Genomic DNA, 16,085 nt, shown 5'->3' on the forward strand with positions numbered 1-16,085 from the left:
CCCATTATTTGCCCAGGAAGCCTACAAAAGTCTAACTAAATGTAGTTACCTGAGTGTCCTCACCCAGGAGACAAGAGTTGCTTCTTTGAAACCATTTTGTTGAATGTTTAATGTGTATTTTAATTCCAGTTCTCGTGTGTTTAATATGCAGTGCTGCAGTTTCCATATATATTATACATATGCTTCTTTTAAAAGATTTGGAATAGCTTTTTTTTTTTTAATTGAGTTTCAATTTTGTTTTACTTCTGCAAAATTAATGGGCACTAGACAATTCATTTTTGTTAAAAAAGAATACGTGAGGATTTTGAACGATTTGACAAAAGACAGAATATTCTGATTTGAGACTATTATTTGCACAGTTTGTTGTGAAATTTAAAAAACATGGAGCAGTTGAACTCTGAACCAGCAGATATTTCTTTTTCTAGGGTAAACTGAAATGAAACACTGACAAGATACATATCTTATAGTCCTTTACTATCTTGAGTGCCTATGTGTGGCTACTTAACTAATGCTAAAGGTTGTGGATGTCTATTAAATGTTATGAAGTTCGGCGTTCATGCCAATTAATTATGTTAGTATTTTGCAGTTCAAGTTAATATATGCTGTAATCTTGTGCATATTTCAAAATCAGTAATACATTGCAGGGTTGTTGTAATTATCACAGAAATAGCTATTATGCATATGCAGAAATTTAAAAGATTAAAGTTTGGAAGGGTATCAAGCATGTTTTAATATGAATTGCAACATTTAGGCACATGGATGTTCTTAATGCTGCATTCAAGCAGTGTCTGGCCTTAATCGTATGATTGTGATTACTACAATTTACTGTTTGTAGCACTAGTTTTGATTGATCTGGTTTGTTTCAAAACACAGGAGGGCTTTTGCCCTTTGCTTGTTTTTATATTTGTGTTTCTGCTATCACTTCAGGACAGAGTAAGAGTGACTTGATTTTCTGTCATATAACATGCTAAAATGTACAAGAGACATGCTATAGCATCATCTGTGGCATTTTAACACAAATGATAGGAACACAGAATCAGTACTTTCTTGTTGTTACTTCATAAGTATTGCAGCAATTCCTACAAATGTCAGTCACAGCTCAAGATCCTTTCTCCTGCTGTTTACAGAAATGCAGAACAAAAAGGATAGACCCAGTCCCAAGATCTTGCAGTCTAAGTTACCTTAATTTATAATAAAAATTAGCACACAGTGTTATTAGGATCTGAAATAATGCAGTGAGGTACTTTTATAATGAACTGACTTCTAGACAAGTGTGATAATATACTTTCACATAAATAATAAAATTAATTTAAAATTAAGAAAAATGAACCGTGTTCTTTGCAGTTGTGAAAATGCCAATACTGAAACTCCAGTAAAATCTTAGGTATTCTGGAGGTTTTTGTTAAGAAGTAATAGCTTGTCATGAAAACCGTGACTGGTGATTGTGCTGTGTGACTTTTTATCATGCCCTCTCTCCACTGAGGAGTTTGTTGTCAGTACTCCTTGCTGTTGTACTACAGCAAGCTTTAGCTGGGTAAGCTTAGTTGAAACAGAATGTGTTAAGCAAACTTGTCCTGAGCACAATGTTCATTAATACCTTTCCTGAATCCATTAGTAGCTGTTTAAAACAGGTGCTGCACTGGACAGGCAAGACTCAAGGCTTGGGGAAGACAATCCTGTTGATTCCAGAGGTTTTTGGCTCACATCTTACATTCAGACCTGTCATGTCTGTTGCTTAGAGAAGGGTCTCAAAAGACTTTGCCTCTCATTTCCCTTCCCCCTGCAGGGAGACTGAACACCTCACTCAAGTGCAGCAGTGTACAGTGGCCAGTGTCCTGCTCCAGGAACATCTGTGTCAGATGCAGCACATCAGTCAGATTTATGCTTTGCTGGTCAGCTGACTGGGGCAGGAGGTTGCAGAGCTGGGGAGAGCTTGAGACAGGAGTGCTGCTAGACAATGCATTGCCTGACAGATGTGCTTCTCTTAAGTGCATGTTTCTCCTGGAGCAGGATTCAAGATGGTGCTGAAATCCAAGGAGCGATGCTCAGATAGTTTTTGAAAATATTTATTGGTATTGCTCCGCTCCCATTGTGGTCAGAACTGTGGGAACTAAAATGGATGCCAGGATGCTGAGCTGAAGTGGAGAGTGGTGGTGTCACCTGAGATAGCAAGAGTTGTAGCTTCTCATCAGAGGTCAAGAAAAGCTGGGATCAGTTAGGAAACTATGGACTATACTTTCAGGGGTCATTTCTGTAGTTGGTCACTAGAGGAGAGTGATCGCATCTGTACGGTGTCACAAGCCACAAGGACAAGTGGGGTGTTCTCTCCTGAGCTCAAAGCAAGCTGGGGGTGTTAATTGACAGCCAACTGAATATGAGCCAGCAGTGTGCCCAGGTGACCAAGAAGGCAAGTAGCATCCTGGCTTCAGAAAGGAAGGATGGCAGGACTGGCACTAGTGAGGTCGCACCTTGAATACGTGTTCAGTTTTGGGCCTCTTGCTACAAGAAAGACACTGAGGTGCTGGAGCATGTCCAGAGAAGGGCAACGAAGCTGGTGAAGGGTCTGGAGAACAAGTCCTTTGAGGAGTGGCTGAGGGAACTGGGGCTGAGGGGAGACCTTACCGCTCTCTATAACTACCTGAAGGGAGGTTGTAGCAAGGTGGGTGTTGGTCTCTTCTCTCAAGTAACAAGTGATAAGACAAGAGGAAATGGCCTCAAGTTGCACCAGGGAGGGTTAGATTGGACAATAGAAAGAATTTCTTTACTGAAAAGGTTGTCAAGCATTGGAACAGGCTGCCCATGGAAATGGTTGAGTCACCATCCCTGGAGGTGTTTAAAAGATGCGTAGATGTGGTATTTAGGGACATAGTTTAGTCATGGAGTTGGCACTGCTAGGTTTACCGTTGGACTGTATGATTCTATGAAACTGTATGTAGAAGTATCACTTCTGCTTTTCAGAGACCACAACTCCCAACATTCCCTGAAGATCTGTATTTCTTTGTTTACTGCTACCTTTGTATCAAGCTTTTTGGTTATTTCTGACATCTGTGCATGGTCAGCCCAGTGATTGCAGTCTATATCTTGATTTATTACAGCACCTTTCTTAGTACGCAATATCCATAGTAGGTTTTCAATGGCATAGAACTGTGTAAGTGCAAAAGGAAGTGCATCTTATTTCTGAAGCAGTTACTTCTTTGAGTGGAAAGCAAGGAGAGAGATGTGTAAATTGTACCAGTGGGTAAAGCTTAACAAGCCATTTGATGGGGGATGTTTGTGGACAGTTGGTGAGGAATCAGAGTTATGGGCTGAAACTCCTGTGTGTAAAAAAAAAAAAAAAAAAAACCACCAAAAAAACCAACCAAAAAACCCACAAACAAAAAACAAAAGCCCAAAAAAGCCCCACCAACCAACCAACAAACCAACCAAACAAAAAAAAACACCCAAAAAAGGCAGGGCTCTAATTTCACTGCTTCTAGAGCTCTGCTCCTGAGTTATAGTTTGGCCTCAAGTCCTGCCTGTGCATTGTTTCCTCTGAGCAGCCTGGCTTTTCTTGTCTGTCTTGATATGGAATTCCTTGGAGCAATGGGCTGCCTGGTGGTGAGTTTGTACATTGCCTCTGATGTGGGGCTTGGTCTCAGTTGAGGTCTCCTAAATCCAGTGTGCAGGACCACTTTTGTGGGCACAAGTACAGCTCCCCAGCCCCTCGATGCCCCGGCAGGACCAAGGCACTGATGGCACAGGGATGGCTTTCATTTGGACAATGCCCTTAATAAAATGCTTTAACTTTTGGTCAGCCCAGAAATGGTCAGGTAGTTGGACTATATGATCATTGTAGGTCCCTTCTAACTGAAAATATTCTGTTCTGTTCTGTTCTGTTCTTTAGGTGTTTTTGAATAACCTCTTATTCTGTTAGAAGCCAGAGTAATAGAAGATGCTAATTTCCTTACACTCTTACCAAAGGGGCTGTGCTCAAGTCTTGAGAGCAAAGCTCATGTTTATCTTTGGCTTAAGCTCCAGAAAATGTGAAGATAAGTGTCTGTTTTATGTACCTAAAAGGCTCTAGTGGTTGAAAGAATACCACAAGCAAAACACTGTGCAGTCCAACACTGTGTCCAACTTCCGGTTTTTCATCTCTAACTGTGGGCAAATCATTGTATGTCTCTAGCCTCAGTGTCCTCATCTGTTGTTGAGGATAGTTGAACTCTGCTTTAATGTGATAGTTAATGTGCAAATGCTTTGAGATGCACACATAGAAAAGTCTGCTGTGTCACTTCCACCCAAGTTATTGCACACTCTATTTTCTTTTTAAACAGGGGAGATGCCTAGTGTATCACAATTTTTTGCGGCCAGACCTTTTCTGTAGCTAGCAGAAGCAAGGCAGTGAATAGCATCTTTTAAACAAAAGAAGAGGAATAAAGGATGAACAACAACATGTTATGACCAGGAACTCTAGTTGCACCCATTGAAATCTATTGATTGAAAGGGGAGCAAGATCAGAGCACTTATGCTTTTATTAATGATACTGACAATTTAGTGTGAGTGGAGAATGGCTTGTAATTAGGTTTGGAACCGTTATTGATTATTGTCATTTTCAGTATTGATTATCTTACCACTTGAAAAAAAAATAATACCTGGACTCCTCAACAATGCAGAGCAGGGCCTCTTTGGCCTGCCTTTCTGATATTGCAGTGAAGATTAAGCTACTGCTCATGATCAAATGAAGTCCTGTCAGGCATGTGGGTTGGGCTCTTAGTTTAATGATGCTGGCTACGCTCTCCTCCTCCTGCATGGCGTCTTAGTTCATTGGCTGCTGTTCAAGGAAGGATACACCCATTCCTTTTCCGAACTGCTTTCCAATATAAATTTCTGAAGGAGATGGGGCTAAATCCTTATGTCTTAGATGGAGAGCCAAGATTAATGGTAGTTATTTGTCAGCTGATAACCTCTGAAAAGAAAACATATTTGTCACCCACCCCTACAATCAATGTTGTATAAAGCCACGCACATAATGACTTGGAAGAAATGAGACTATCCATGATACGAGCTAACAGAACTGAGGTACAAAATATACGGAACTCCTTTGAAAAGTCTCTGTGATCCATCTGATGGCTGAAATAATTGCCATCAGTCTGTAAAAACAGACATTACGCTAACTTTAAACAGCTCCAAAGCCACTAGATTTCAAAGGCCAGCAGTGTTGACCACTCAATATATCTGCAAGATCGAGGCTATACAAAAATAGATTCTGGAGCAAAGGAAAGGTGTGCTTTAAAAATAGCAGCAATGCCCGAGTAGCTTTTCAGTTGTGGTGACATGGCTTTTAAAGGAATTTTGTGGATGGCTGTTTCAGAGAAGAAAACCTGTGTGGTTTGGTTCTGCTGAGGTCACTGCACCTCTGTCAGCACGCCTGTATTAGAGGCTTTGGATTGCAGCAAGGTTTAGAGGGCATTCCAGTGACTGGGCAGTATCATTCATTTGTCTTCTGCATTCAAAACAAAACAATAAGATTTCTGGGGAAGAAAAAAATTCCTCAAATGCCTGGGATTTTTTCCGAGCCTTTTGCAGCAAGGGCATTTTGCTGAAGTAGTGCCGAGTATTGAATTTTTGCCTAATGGAAGTTTCTTTGAACCCAAGAAGATAAAGTGAATCCTGTGAATAACAAGAGAGACAAAAGTATGCTATTTTTTCCCCTTGGTCAACTTCTGCTACATCTTAAGGTTTTGTTTTTTCCACCATTTCTCTTTTGATTAGTATGGAACATCTCATTCCACAGTGGATTTTTTTTTTTTTTTTTGGAAGAACAAAGACCCCCTTTGACCTGGATTTGGATGCATCTGTGACAGCCTACTTCACTGGCTGCCAGCTGAGCATAGTGCATTTAATTGATGAAATAATAATGATGAACCGTGCCTGAACTTGCTTTGACGACCACTTGAAGCAGAAGCCGTAGTAAATCAGGCCAGTGCAGCAGCACCCCAGTGGTCACAGTCCATCCTCAGGCTTGGTGCATGGAAGACATCTAAGTGCTGCACTCTGGGTCCTGAGCACGTCCCCACAGCCTTGCTTCATTCCCACTAAGAACTCACCTCTCCTTCCTTTAATTAAAAGCTAAGTGAAAAGAATCTGTAACTCTTTTTTTTTTTTTTTTTTTTTAAAGCAACATTTTTATGCATCGTCTTAACTGCCCACTGCATTAAGCTGATTAAAACAGAGAGCTTTCCCTTTCTAAAGTGTCTTAAGAGACAGGATGGGGTAGAACTGCTAAATAGATACAACGGCAGAGCAATATATCTGCCTTAGTAACAGTTCTTTAGCGTAATTACTGCTGCATGTTCCCTCTAGCAGCCCAAGCCTGAATATCATTTGCTTCCAAACTGGGACGTTCAGTGATAACTGAGGCTCCAGCCTTGCAATTTTTACATGGGGAAGATGTAAAACTCTCAACAAACTTTCTATCAAGATTCAGCCCTTTTGTGTATGTTCTTAAAGATCAGCAGAACACACCAATGGTTTGTTGTTGTAGTGCTTAATGAGGGGAAGAGATTTGGAGGGGGTTTTGTATGGCTTGATTAACATTACACGTTGGTATAATGGTGTGAAAGAGGACTTTAAGAAGATAAATACTTTGCCTCTAAAGTCCCCCTAGGTGTCCTCTGCCTTGAAAATTGGGCTTTTGTTTTTGGGACCAGCGTGGAAAGAATAAGTACAGGATGTAGAAGGAGAAAAGGTTTCTTAGGCCTTTGTTAGAATTTCAGGCTGTTTGTCTTCCCCCCGCCCCCCCCCCCTCGTGCTCTGACATGCCAAAATGTATCAATTAACTGCAGCAAAGAGATCAAAGCTGTTCTTGCTTTGCAAAAAGGAGGATTTATGCTCAAATATTGTCTTTTAGAGCATGGGATACTGAAAGTTTCTTTTTAAAAGTGCTACAATGTCTTTTTTTTCCTTTTGAGAAGATACTTAATGCCACATACTGATGGTAATTAAATGAGCAAATGAAGTTCAAGAAAGAATATTTTTATTTTTTTTTCCCCAACAGGAGACACTTGGCAGAGGAATTGTATGGGGTAAAAAAACTATGTACATGTATTGCTAACAATTGTCACTGTTTGGTCTGCAGTTTATTCCAAACAACTGGTAGTGGAAGAACGTGAGCAAATACACTGAAGTCCTTGATACTTCATCATGATGGTCAACTGCTACAGGATTTTTTTGTAGCATTTAAGGAATTTTGCAAGCAATGTGAGATGTGGTATTCCAGGATATGAGGATCACTTAGAAGCCCATTTGATTTGCTTAAAGACTATATTGGGCTAGATAACCTAGATAGACTTTACAAATTCTATTCCAGAGAGTATTATTTTCCCTTAGTCATCCCATATAAAAGTTGTCTTTTGAATGTCAAGGAATTACAATGACCAGGTTGAGAGAGAACTACTTTGCTGTGAGTTTCAATTGTGTAATGTTTTCCTGTTAACTGATTTTACCTTCCACTCTAATCAGGGTATGGGCCTATTGACCTGCAGCCTGGATGCTTTAAATCCTCTGTTCACAAATCCTTATGGAAAATGCCATCTAATGAGTAGAGTACAGGGGTGGGAACCAGGACTCTTGGGTTCTTCCTTGCAGCCTTGTGGCTTTTTCACTGTGGGCATTATCTGATTCCTAGTGACGGCCTTCCTATCATCTTCAGCAAGAAGTCACGTATGGCCTTGGCTGCATCGTTCAGTTTATTACTGTTTTTAAAGAGGGATCCCAAGTATCGAAAGCTCTAATTTATATTTGTGAGATATCAAAGATACGAAAAGGAAGGGGTTCCCTAGAACAGTGTATCATAGTTATTAGTGCTCTTTTTTCATTTTTTTGCCTTAAATAACTTAGATGTGTTGCTCTAACATACAGTAGGTGTTTTGCTTAAGGCGCACAGGTAGTCACATTGGCAACTTTGAGGTTGTTGACTTCAATGAGTTACAAATATGGTAAGTCTGTTGGTGTGTTAGCTGTGATGCTGTGGCAGATAAAAAACCAGCTGCATTCCTGTGAAGAACTGTAATTTCTAAAGACTTTAAGATCTCAAAGTCATTTGTCAAAGCTCAGTGCAGATCCTTCAGGAGATCTCCAGTAGCATCAGCAATCAGAAATCCATACTAGTGTGATTTAATGAACTTTAACAATTAGGAATTGGCTTTGTCTTCTTTGTGGTTTGCCACACACCATATGTGACCTCTTCGACCATAGAGTGTTTTAGGATCACAACATAAGGCATGATTCTGGTTTCAGTTTTATTTAAATTAGGAGTGGCCCCCATTGACAACCATAATTTTACGCGTGCAGACCAAGTGCTAGGGGAGAGAGTTCAGGTCAGCAATATTTGATTTCCTTCTTGAGCTGTATAAATCCTCAAAAATGGGCATGACTTATACATTATGGGTAGATATTACTCAAATTCTTTCAAAGTGAACAAGTGTGAAGAGTTAAGGCTTTGTTTGCCCTTTTTCTTACATCTCAGTCTTACTAATCTGGAACTGAAATGTCACTAACTGCCAGGATTGACATTTCTTCACATGGCTTTAGTGGCATGTTCCAGTGTCCAGCAGCATTATGACAGCCTGTCTATAACTGGAAACTGATCTGTCAGTGCTTAAGCTGAGTGGAATAGAAGCAAACAGTAGGAAGAGTGAATATTATTGACTTAAAATTGACTTCTTATTGGCCTTGTTATCCTAGACAGTGTATTAGGATGAATGAGGCATTCCCCATACCCACACAGCTTTCAGCTAACAGCATTTGTTTTGAAAAATGTAATCTTATAATACAAAGAAATACTTGTGTTACTCCATTATTTTTAGTTTGCTACAGATCCTGTAAAAATGCCAACAGCATCCTGTTAGGGACTAAGTCCCATTTGGCACTAAGTCTTGCCCTTCACAGAAACCCTCCAGCCTGTGCAACCTACCTGCTAGGTTATCTCTTATCAGAGCACCTTGCTTATTTATTATTCCCCACTCAGCACTGTGGTTCTCTGAGAACACAGAATGAAGCCAAAGGATTTTGAGATCGTACTTCAGGTCTGGCTGATTTTCTGTCAAGCTAAGGAATTGTGAGAGAAATGTAGGTCACTTTGGCACTCTGCTTCTCCCTGGCTTTCAGCCTTGTGATGCAAGTTCAAGCAGCCTTCAGGCCACTGTCCCAGCTGGAAATTGAAAAGGGCACAGTATAAAGACTATAAAAATGGCCAGACTCTGCCTTTCTGAATGTGTGTATGAGCTGGAACTGTGCTGAAGTGCCTTTTTCAAAGCGCAAAATAAGTTAATATTTGGTGGGTGAAAAAATTACAGCATTGATAATGCTTCCTGTGTTTTCAGCTCAGAGCAGTCTGGTTTTAAATCATTAGAAAGAGAAGTCGCAGATTAAAAAAAAAAACGAGAAAAGAGAGGGAGTTTGGAAGGGAAGGGCTGGCAGAGCTTTGACAATGCAGTGAGCATGGAGCTCCTGCAAAAGAGACTGGATAGATGAGGAGATGGAGGAGCCGAGGTTACAGGATGGTGTGGTGACCAGTGAAGTATAAACACCTGGCTTATTGGAGAGGCTACCTGATGCTAAAGGAGGTTCATGTCTCGTGTTCTGATGGTATGAAATGGTCTTCCGGGAACTAAGAACCTTAAAATTACAGCTTTTTAGTTTTATATTTAGCATTCATGCTGTGTTGTTGAGTAGTGAAGAATCTTGGAGAGCAACAAAGTGTCTTTGAACACCTTCCATGGTACGATTCCTACCCGCTTCCCTTCATATTAAGCAAGGATATGCCTCTCCAGTGAACAAACAGGCTTCTAAAAATTTACCTCCTGTGTTAAAATGCCAGAGGGATGGCAAAAGTACAGGGAAACAGATAGAAAAAGTTTAGTCAGATTGAGATAACACAGGAGAGAGAAGGGGAAAAAAAAAAAAAAAAGAAAAGAGAAGCTCCTACTAAAATTGTACCTTAAATGTGAAGAAATGGTGCTTATATGAAGTGACAAGGAGCTAGTTAATGGGATCCATATCCACAAGTTACAATAATGCAGTTTTTAAATTGAGTTTTTGTGGCAGACCAGCTGAATAAAATTGCTAAGCTGTGCTTCAGTTGTGTAGTAAGTGGTGCATGTGGTGTGAAAGACAAGCTGCAGCGTGATAACAGACTATCTCTTTTATGCACAAAGAGTTCTGTATTCTGATCAACTCACCAGCATGTGCTGGTAAATATTGGTCCAAGCTACTTGGTCATTAGAATTTATTGTGTTGGTTAATCACACTGAGTTTAGTCACTCTTTCTGTCTGAATTTACTGGTTTACTTTTGGAGACACTCCTGTGCAATTATTATCCTGTGTCCTATTGGTATGAGATGCAGGATTACTGGGGAGCCTGATGTGATATAATGGCATGTGTGAGAGATTGGGGCAGGTGACAGTGGAATCAGCTTTTGCTTCTCTCTGGGTTTTCAGGGTCAGTTCCAGAAGTGAGCGTCTCTAATCTGAGTTTTTGGCAGGACTAGAAATAGAACGGATTCCGCCATGGTTCATTGATCACCTGAAATTCATTTGGAGAATTTTTGGCTCATGTTTCTCAGCAGTGGGGTAGCTCCCCCATGTCTCTGACTACCACCTCATTCTGTGGCAGAGTTGCCCTGCTATAAAGAGGAACAGCATAACCTCGCAATTGGCTGCTTTAGTGACTTGGCATTGAAGCTTCTGGGATTCTTGCAGTACGCACCCAAAGCATTGGCTTCATTTCAGACATTTCCCCCATGATTTTTCCTCCTATAGTTTACAGTTGTTAACAAGCCCTTCTCGTTTTTTCATTTGGTTTTGTATTTTTGTTCTAATGTAAGGTCTGTTACTTGTTGAAGTGAAAGAGTAGAAAAGTACATTTGCTTTGGACATGTCTGCATCATGGGAGCACAGAGATCCTGTTATTGAAATTCTAGGAGTCTTTTGGAGAGGCACTCCTAATTGTCCCACTATGTTTTGTGATTTTGGGATGTTGACAGAGGGGGATTAGGATGAGATGAAACACATATTTTACTGCTTGTGATTTAACCCAGGCTTCAAACCCAGACTGATGCCCTAATTTAGAATGCTGAGACTCTTTGAGGCTTATGTGGCTGGCAGCCCTTACGGTTTTATCACTGATCTCACAGTGGTGAATATATATTCGTATACCATTGCAAGATTGTAGTCCCAGGTTTTTAGGCACATGATAGCTTTTAACTCTCATTGAAATCACAGAGAGCGCAAGCACCTAAATAACTTTTAAAGTTTGATCTCCAGCTTCATACTAGCTTGTACCTTCACAGCTCAGGTTACTATTTCTTTGAAAGTAGTGTTGGGGTCAGATTCTTTTGGAGGGAAGAAAAGTTTATGAAATCCCTGAAAGAAGTTAGAATTATCTATGTTGTCTTTTCTGCAAGCTTTCCTGAAGTAGAAATAAGTTAGTGAGAGGACATAAGCTGAAGCTTTTTATTTCTGAATTGCAGTCACAGTTACAGCAATTTACTGGATCCAGCTTGCTATTTTTGCCTGTGATGTTTGGAGAAATAAACTCCTTTTAAGATGTAATTTCCAGAGTACTCTTTGTAGTATCTGCAATCATTCTGGCTCTGGAAATGCTAGGAAATATTGGAGAGTAAAGATTAGGCATTCTTTCTTGTGCCAGTCAAATGGCAACCTAGTGTCAGAGTTCATCATGTGCCTGCCAAATTGGGTGGGTTTTTTTAATTCTGGCAATGGTAACTTGAAATAGTCAGTATTGAGGTCAAAATTTTTCAATTCTCACTTCTTACTGATGCTGGCTTCGTAAAAACAAAAATATCCATAAGAATTTAAGAGTGACTTACAAGGTCAAATCAAAGGTCCATTTAGCCTACTATCCCATCTCTGATAGTAGACTGGCCTATAACAGAAACAAGGGAAGGGTATTAGAGCCGGGCAGGCGAACATTCAGCCTCACACAATTTGTGGCTCACGGACTTCCTGAGCCAGAGGTGGTCTTTATCTAATGTCTCTGTAATGGTCCTTAGCAATGTCTTTATTTAAAATTCAAGTAATCTTTTGCCTACTTGGACTTGAAATAGTTTTGGCAGCATATTTATATTGAAGGCCAGGGGCCCACTGGATAACCCAGAATGTATTTCTGAGTGTGAATCACCACAGGCAACATATCTAGCTGTGCTCAGAAACATGAACCCATATCAGCTGCCTTCATTATAGTATTATACTTGAGGGGAGAAAGTGAGATGAAGAAGTTAAAACCCACAGCCAATTAATGAAGCAAAAGGAGTGGACTGTGGATTTACAGCCAGATTTTCCAAAGCACTCAATATGCAAAACTTTTGCTGAAAGATGATAGTTGGATTTTCTAAGCAGCTCAGTGCCCAATATGTGAAGCACTTTTGAAAATCTGTCTTAGACCCTTAGTGAGGGGTTTCTGAATGGTTGGTCATTAGGTTTGCAGCCTGCGGAGCCCTAGCAGACATTCAGTACATTTTTAGTGCTTTTGGGCTCTTCAAACAAGCCCCAAGCTGTTGTGGTGAGACGGGAGTGGCGGCTGGCAGAGTGGGAGTGAAGCAAATTGAGGGGGTTGAGGGCAGCCGAAGTAAGCCTGTGCATGATTGACACAGACAAGATACAGAGCCGCACACTGGGTGAGCAGGTTATTGCTGCTGCTTTCCCAGGCCTCATGCTTTTCCCTACCAAGGGCACACCATTTCTGCCTGGACACCTGTGCTTTTCCTCACAGTGAGGCTTTTCCTGTTACTTGTGGTGAGACGCTTGGAAGAGATAAACTGTAGTACGCTATCCTTAAAGCACTCTCTTGCCCAACTATTTTTCCGCCTCCTACACTTCTATGTGCCATTCATGGATTTGCTGAGGCATTTCTGTGCCAGCAGGACTATTTGGAAAGCATGGAGGCATCTTGGAGGAGTTTGAGGTGACAGAACTGGGCCTGAGATACAGTGAATGTAAACACTCAAAACAACCCGTAGGCCAACACAAGGTAAGACTGCAAATGCATGCGTGGTAAATGTAGAGGAAACCCTTGCTAAATCATCAGTTGACCTACAAATCCCTGGAGCAGTGCTTCTATCCAGCCACGCAGGTGTGCTGCACCTCCTCCTGCCTCTTCCCATGCCCACAATCAGATGGATGGAGGAGTGGGAGAGGGTTTTGCTCGGTCACCCGAGGGTATCAACGAGCGCTGCTGAGTGAGGTTGGTGCACTGTAATTTACTGCTGCCGTAGATCAGCAGCAAATTACTATCCCTTGGAGCAAAGGGGAGGCAGAGATTTGATTCTCTTCCGATGCTGATGCTGAGGAGACAGAGTTATCCACGGTGCTTGGGGCAAAGATACAATCTGGCTTTCCATTGTTAGCATTGTAGTTTTCGCATGGGATCATTAACGCTCGCATAAATGTAAACAACGCACCCACAATTTGTAGGGACTTACATTCAAAGTTAAAATAAAATGGATCTCTATGGATCAGGTAAATGGATCAGCTAAATAAAAATGGATCTCTAAGCAGAAATAAGGTTCTTTGGCTATGGGGACAATTTTATTTTCAAATAGCTCAAATATGAAATTATTCAACTCATTAATTGACTGTACAGCTTTATGAGAATGAGCATATGGCTACAAAAATCTTTTACTCTCTTCTTCTGCTGCACTGCCCCCCCGCCCCATCAGTCTGTTTAGACCTGGAAATTCAATGCACCATAAAAACTATTAGAATTTCCTGGCGTTGTGAAGCATAAAAATCTTTGTAGTATCAAGCTCATTATTCCATTATGTCAATTTAATAAAGATTAGAAATACTTTTGGTCTGGTTCAAAAATTTAAAGAGAGAAATTTCTAAATGAAAACCAGAAAACTTTTTTATTTGATACAAGTGTTTATGACAGGACCAACCGATGGAAGAGTATGTGATGGAAAATAGGGACAAAATTTCAGAGATGTTTTTGTGAAGTGTGCCTAGTTTTCAACCAGATCTTTACACATTACCAGAAAGCAAAGTATGATAGCTGTGCGCTCTGTAATGACATACACAACACATGGAATTCAAAACAAGTATATGCAAACACATGATTAGCAAAGCAGATTGTTACCCAAATTAATCCCAAAGCAGCTTTTTAACTAAATCACTTACAGGAAACAAAAGCATATTTCCTGAAACTTTCTTTGTTGACTATGTAATTGCACAGGTTGTAATGTTGTCTTAGGGCTGAGCTGTTTCTTGCTTTGCAGGCAGATAGAAGGGACACTTTTTTATGCACTAGCATCTTGGTTTGTGAAGCTTTGCCTACGAGTGGCTGCTGGGAGCTCAGGATTTCTCACTTCAAGCCAGTGGGGAGCAAGGAGCGAGGGATGTGCAGAGCCCCCTCGTGTGTGAGTTCCTGCAGCTGAGCCTGTGTGCGGGGGGAAATAATGTGCTGCCGGTATTCCTTGTGCAGAAGGGACCCTGTTCAAGGCAATGTTGGAAAAACTCAGCTGCATTTTTCTGCGGGCAGAAATTCGCAGGGGACTAGGGGGTGGTAGAGGCCATCCTCAGGCATCCTCCTACAAAGCTGCCTTGGTCCCAAAGCACAGATGAGCTTCTGTAGTTTTTCAGGAGGAGAGAAGGGCTGAAGCCTTTGTGCTTGTCTGCTGATGCTCTGTACCAGCTTTCAGCTGGTGCTCCCTAGCCTCCCCCTCTCTTGCAAATACCTCCTCACTCACCCCCCAGGGAGTCTCTTGAATACGGGTCTTTATACAAGCAAATATTCCTTTGAGGTATGTGGGGATTAAGAAAGACTTGGCCCTCAGTCCCCTATCAGCGAGAGAGGGGTTGAGAGAAAGTTGAATGCTCAGCCTAGCTGTGCCTTTTCTTTCTAATTTCTGACCTTTAAGCAAGAGCTAAACTGTCCATGGCAGATATGATGAGGTTTCCTATATCGCAGTAACAGATAATATGTGAAGAAGCCCCGTTTTTCAGGGGGAAGGGGTTTCAGTGTAAAGTCTGTCTCATCAGGGAGCTGAAGTGCATATTTTGGTTCATCTAAAATAGTGCTGACAAAAAGCAAAAAATTGTAGCATGTTCATTAAAAGGCAGCAATAACATTGCTGCTTGTTTTCTCCTCTAGAAACAGGGCAAAAATGATCTGTCTTCAATTGATGAACTCTTAAGTGCTCAAAAGGTCAGTAATGAATGTCATCAAAATGTTTCTGGTTGGACTCCCCCTACTTGTGTAATGGCTTTTATGTAAGTAAGCCAGCAAGGTCAAAAAAGTAGGAATTAACCCTGATTGCCCTGGACTGTCGTTGGTATAACAAGTTCTTCTAAATCCAAATGTTCTGTCCCACTAGCTAGTTGGTGGGTGCTCTTAGAACAGAAGCGTAGGTGCTGTCACGATTAGCTTACTAGGTCTCTGGAGACTCAGACAGCACCTCTATGCCTCTTCACTGCTAGTGAGCACACAGAGAAGCAGGGAAAAGGAGCACACCCTTAGTGTTCAAAATCCGCGCTCTCTCTAAGAGTGACATATGACTTAAAGCTGCATGGACATTTTACCTAATGAAGGAACCCCGTATCTTCTGAAGACTCATAAAAAGTGATAAATACCAATATTTCTGTCATTAAATGATATCGTAACTGGAGCTAAATCGCCACCTGCAATGAGTAAATTAAATATTGACTATTTCATTGACTGTTAGATTTAATTTGAAGCAATCATGCAGGAGCTATAATGGCACAGAAGATGAGTGACTATTTAATCTTGGCTGTCATCCCTGTTAAGTGTTGAATAATGAGAAAAATATGCACTTGACAGAGTAAGGGAGTTGACTTCATCTTGGGTTTCTGTGTCAGGACTTCCACTTCATAAATTTGTAACAAAGCTGTTAGGAACAGCTGTTGTTGCAGCGCTTGCCTCCCTTTTAATGTGGTGGGATTTGGTCACCTCAGTACTCTGTCTACAAGAGTTCCAACTTGATTCTCTTTCCAGCAGAAATGTTTGTATGAGCTAGCAGAAGGAACCGGTGCTTTTTCAAGAGCTTGAGCTCTGTCACAGAGGACAG

General features: G+C 41.0%; 1 protein-coding gene and 1 non-coding gene across 3 annotated transcripts in view; both read left to right on the forward strand.

Annotated features, from left to right (window-relative positions):
• PHF21B (PHD finger protein 21B) overlaps positions 1-16,085 on the forward strand; it is a 169,550-nt gene that overhangs the window by 35,885 nt on the left and 117,580 nt on the right. The gene's annotated exons all lie outside the window — the stretch shown is intronic.
• LOC147416303 (small nucleolar RNA U3) lies at positions 2,227-2,400 on the forward strand. Its single transcript, XR_015184233.1, has one exon. It is a non-coding gene; the product is annotated as a small nucleolar RNA U3 (small nucleolar RNA).

The sequence above is a fragment of the Leptosomus discolor genome, chromosome 1 (genome assembly GCF_034619465.1).
Source record: "Leptosomus discolor isolate bLepDis1 chromosome 1, bLepDis1.hap2, whole genome shotgun sequence".
In the NCBI taxonomy this organism is placed as follows: Eukaryota; Metazoa; Chordata; class Aves; order Leptosomiformes; family Leptosomidae; genus Leptosomus; species Leptosomus discolor.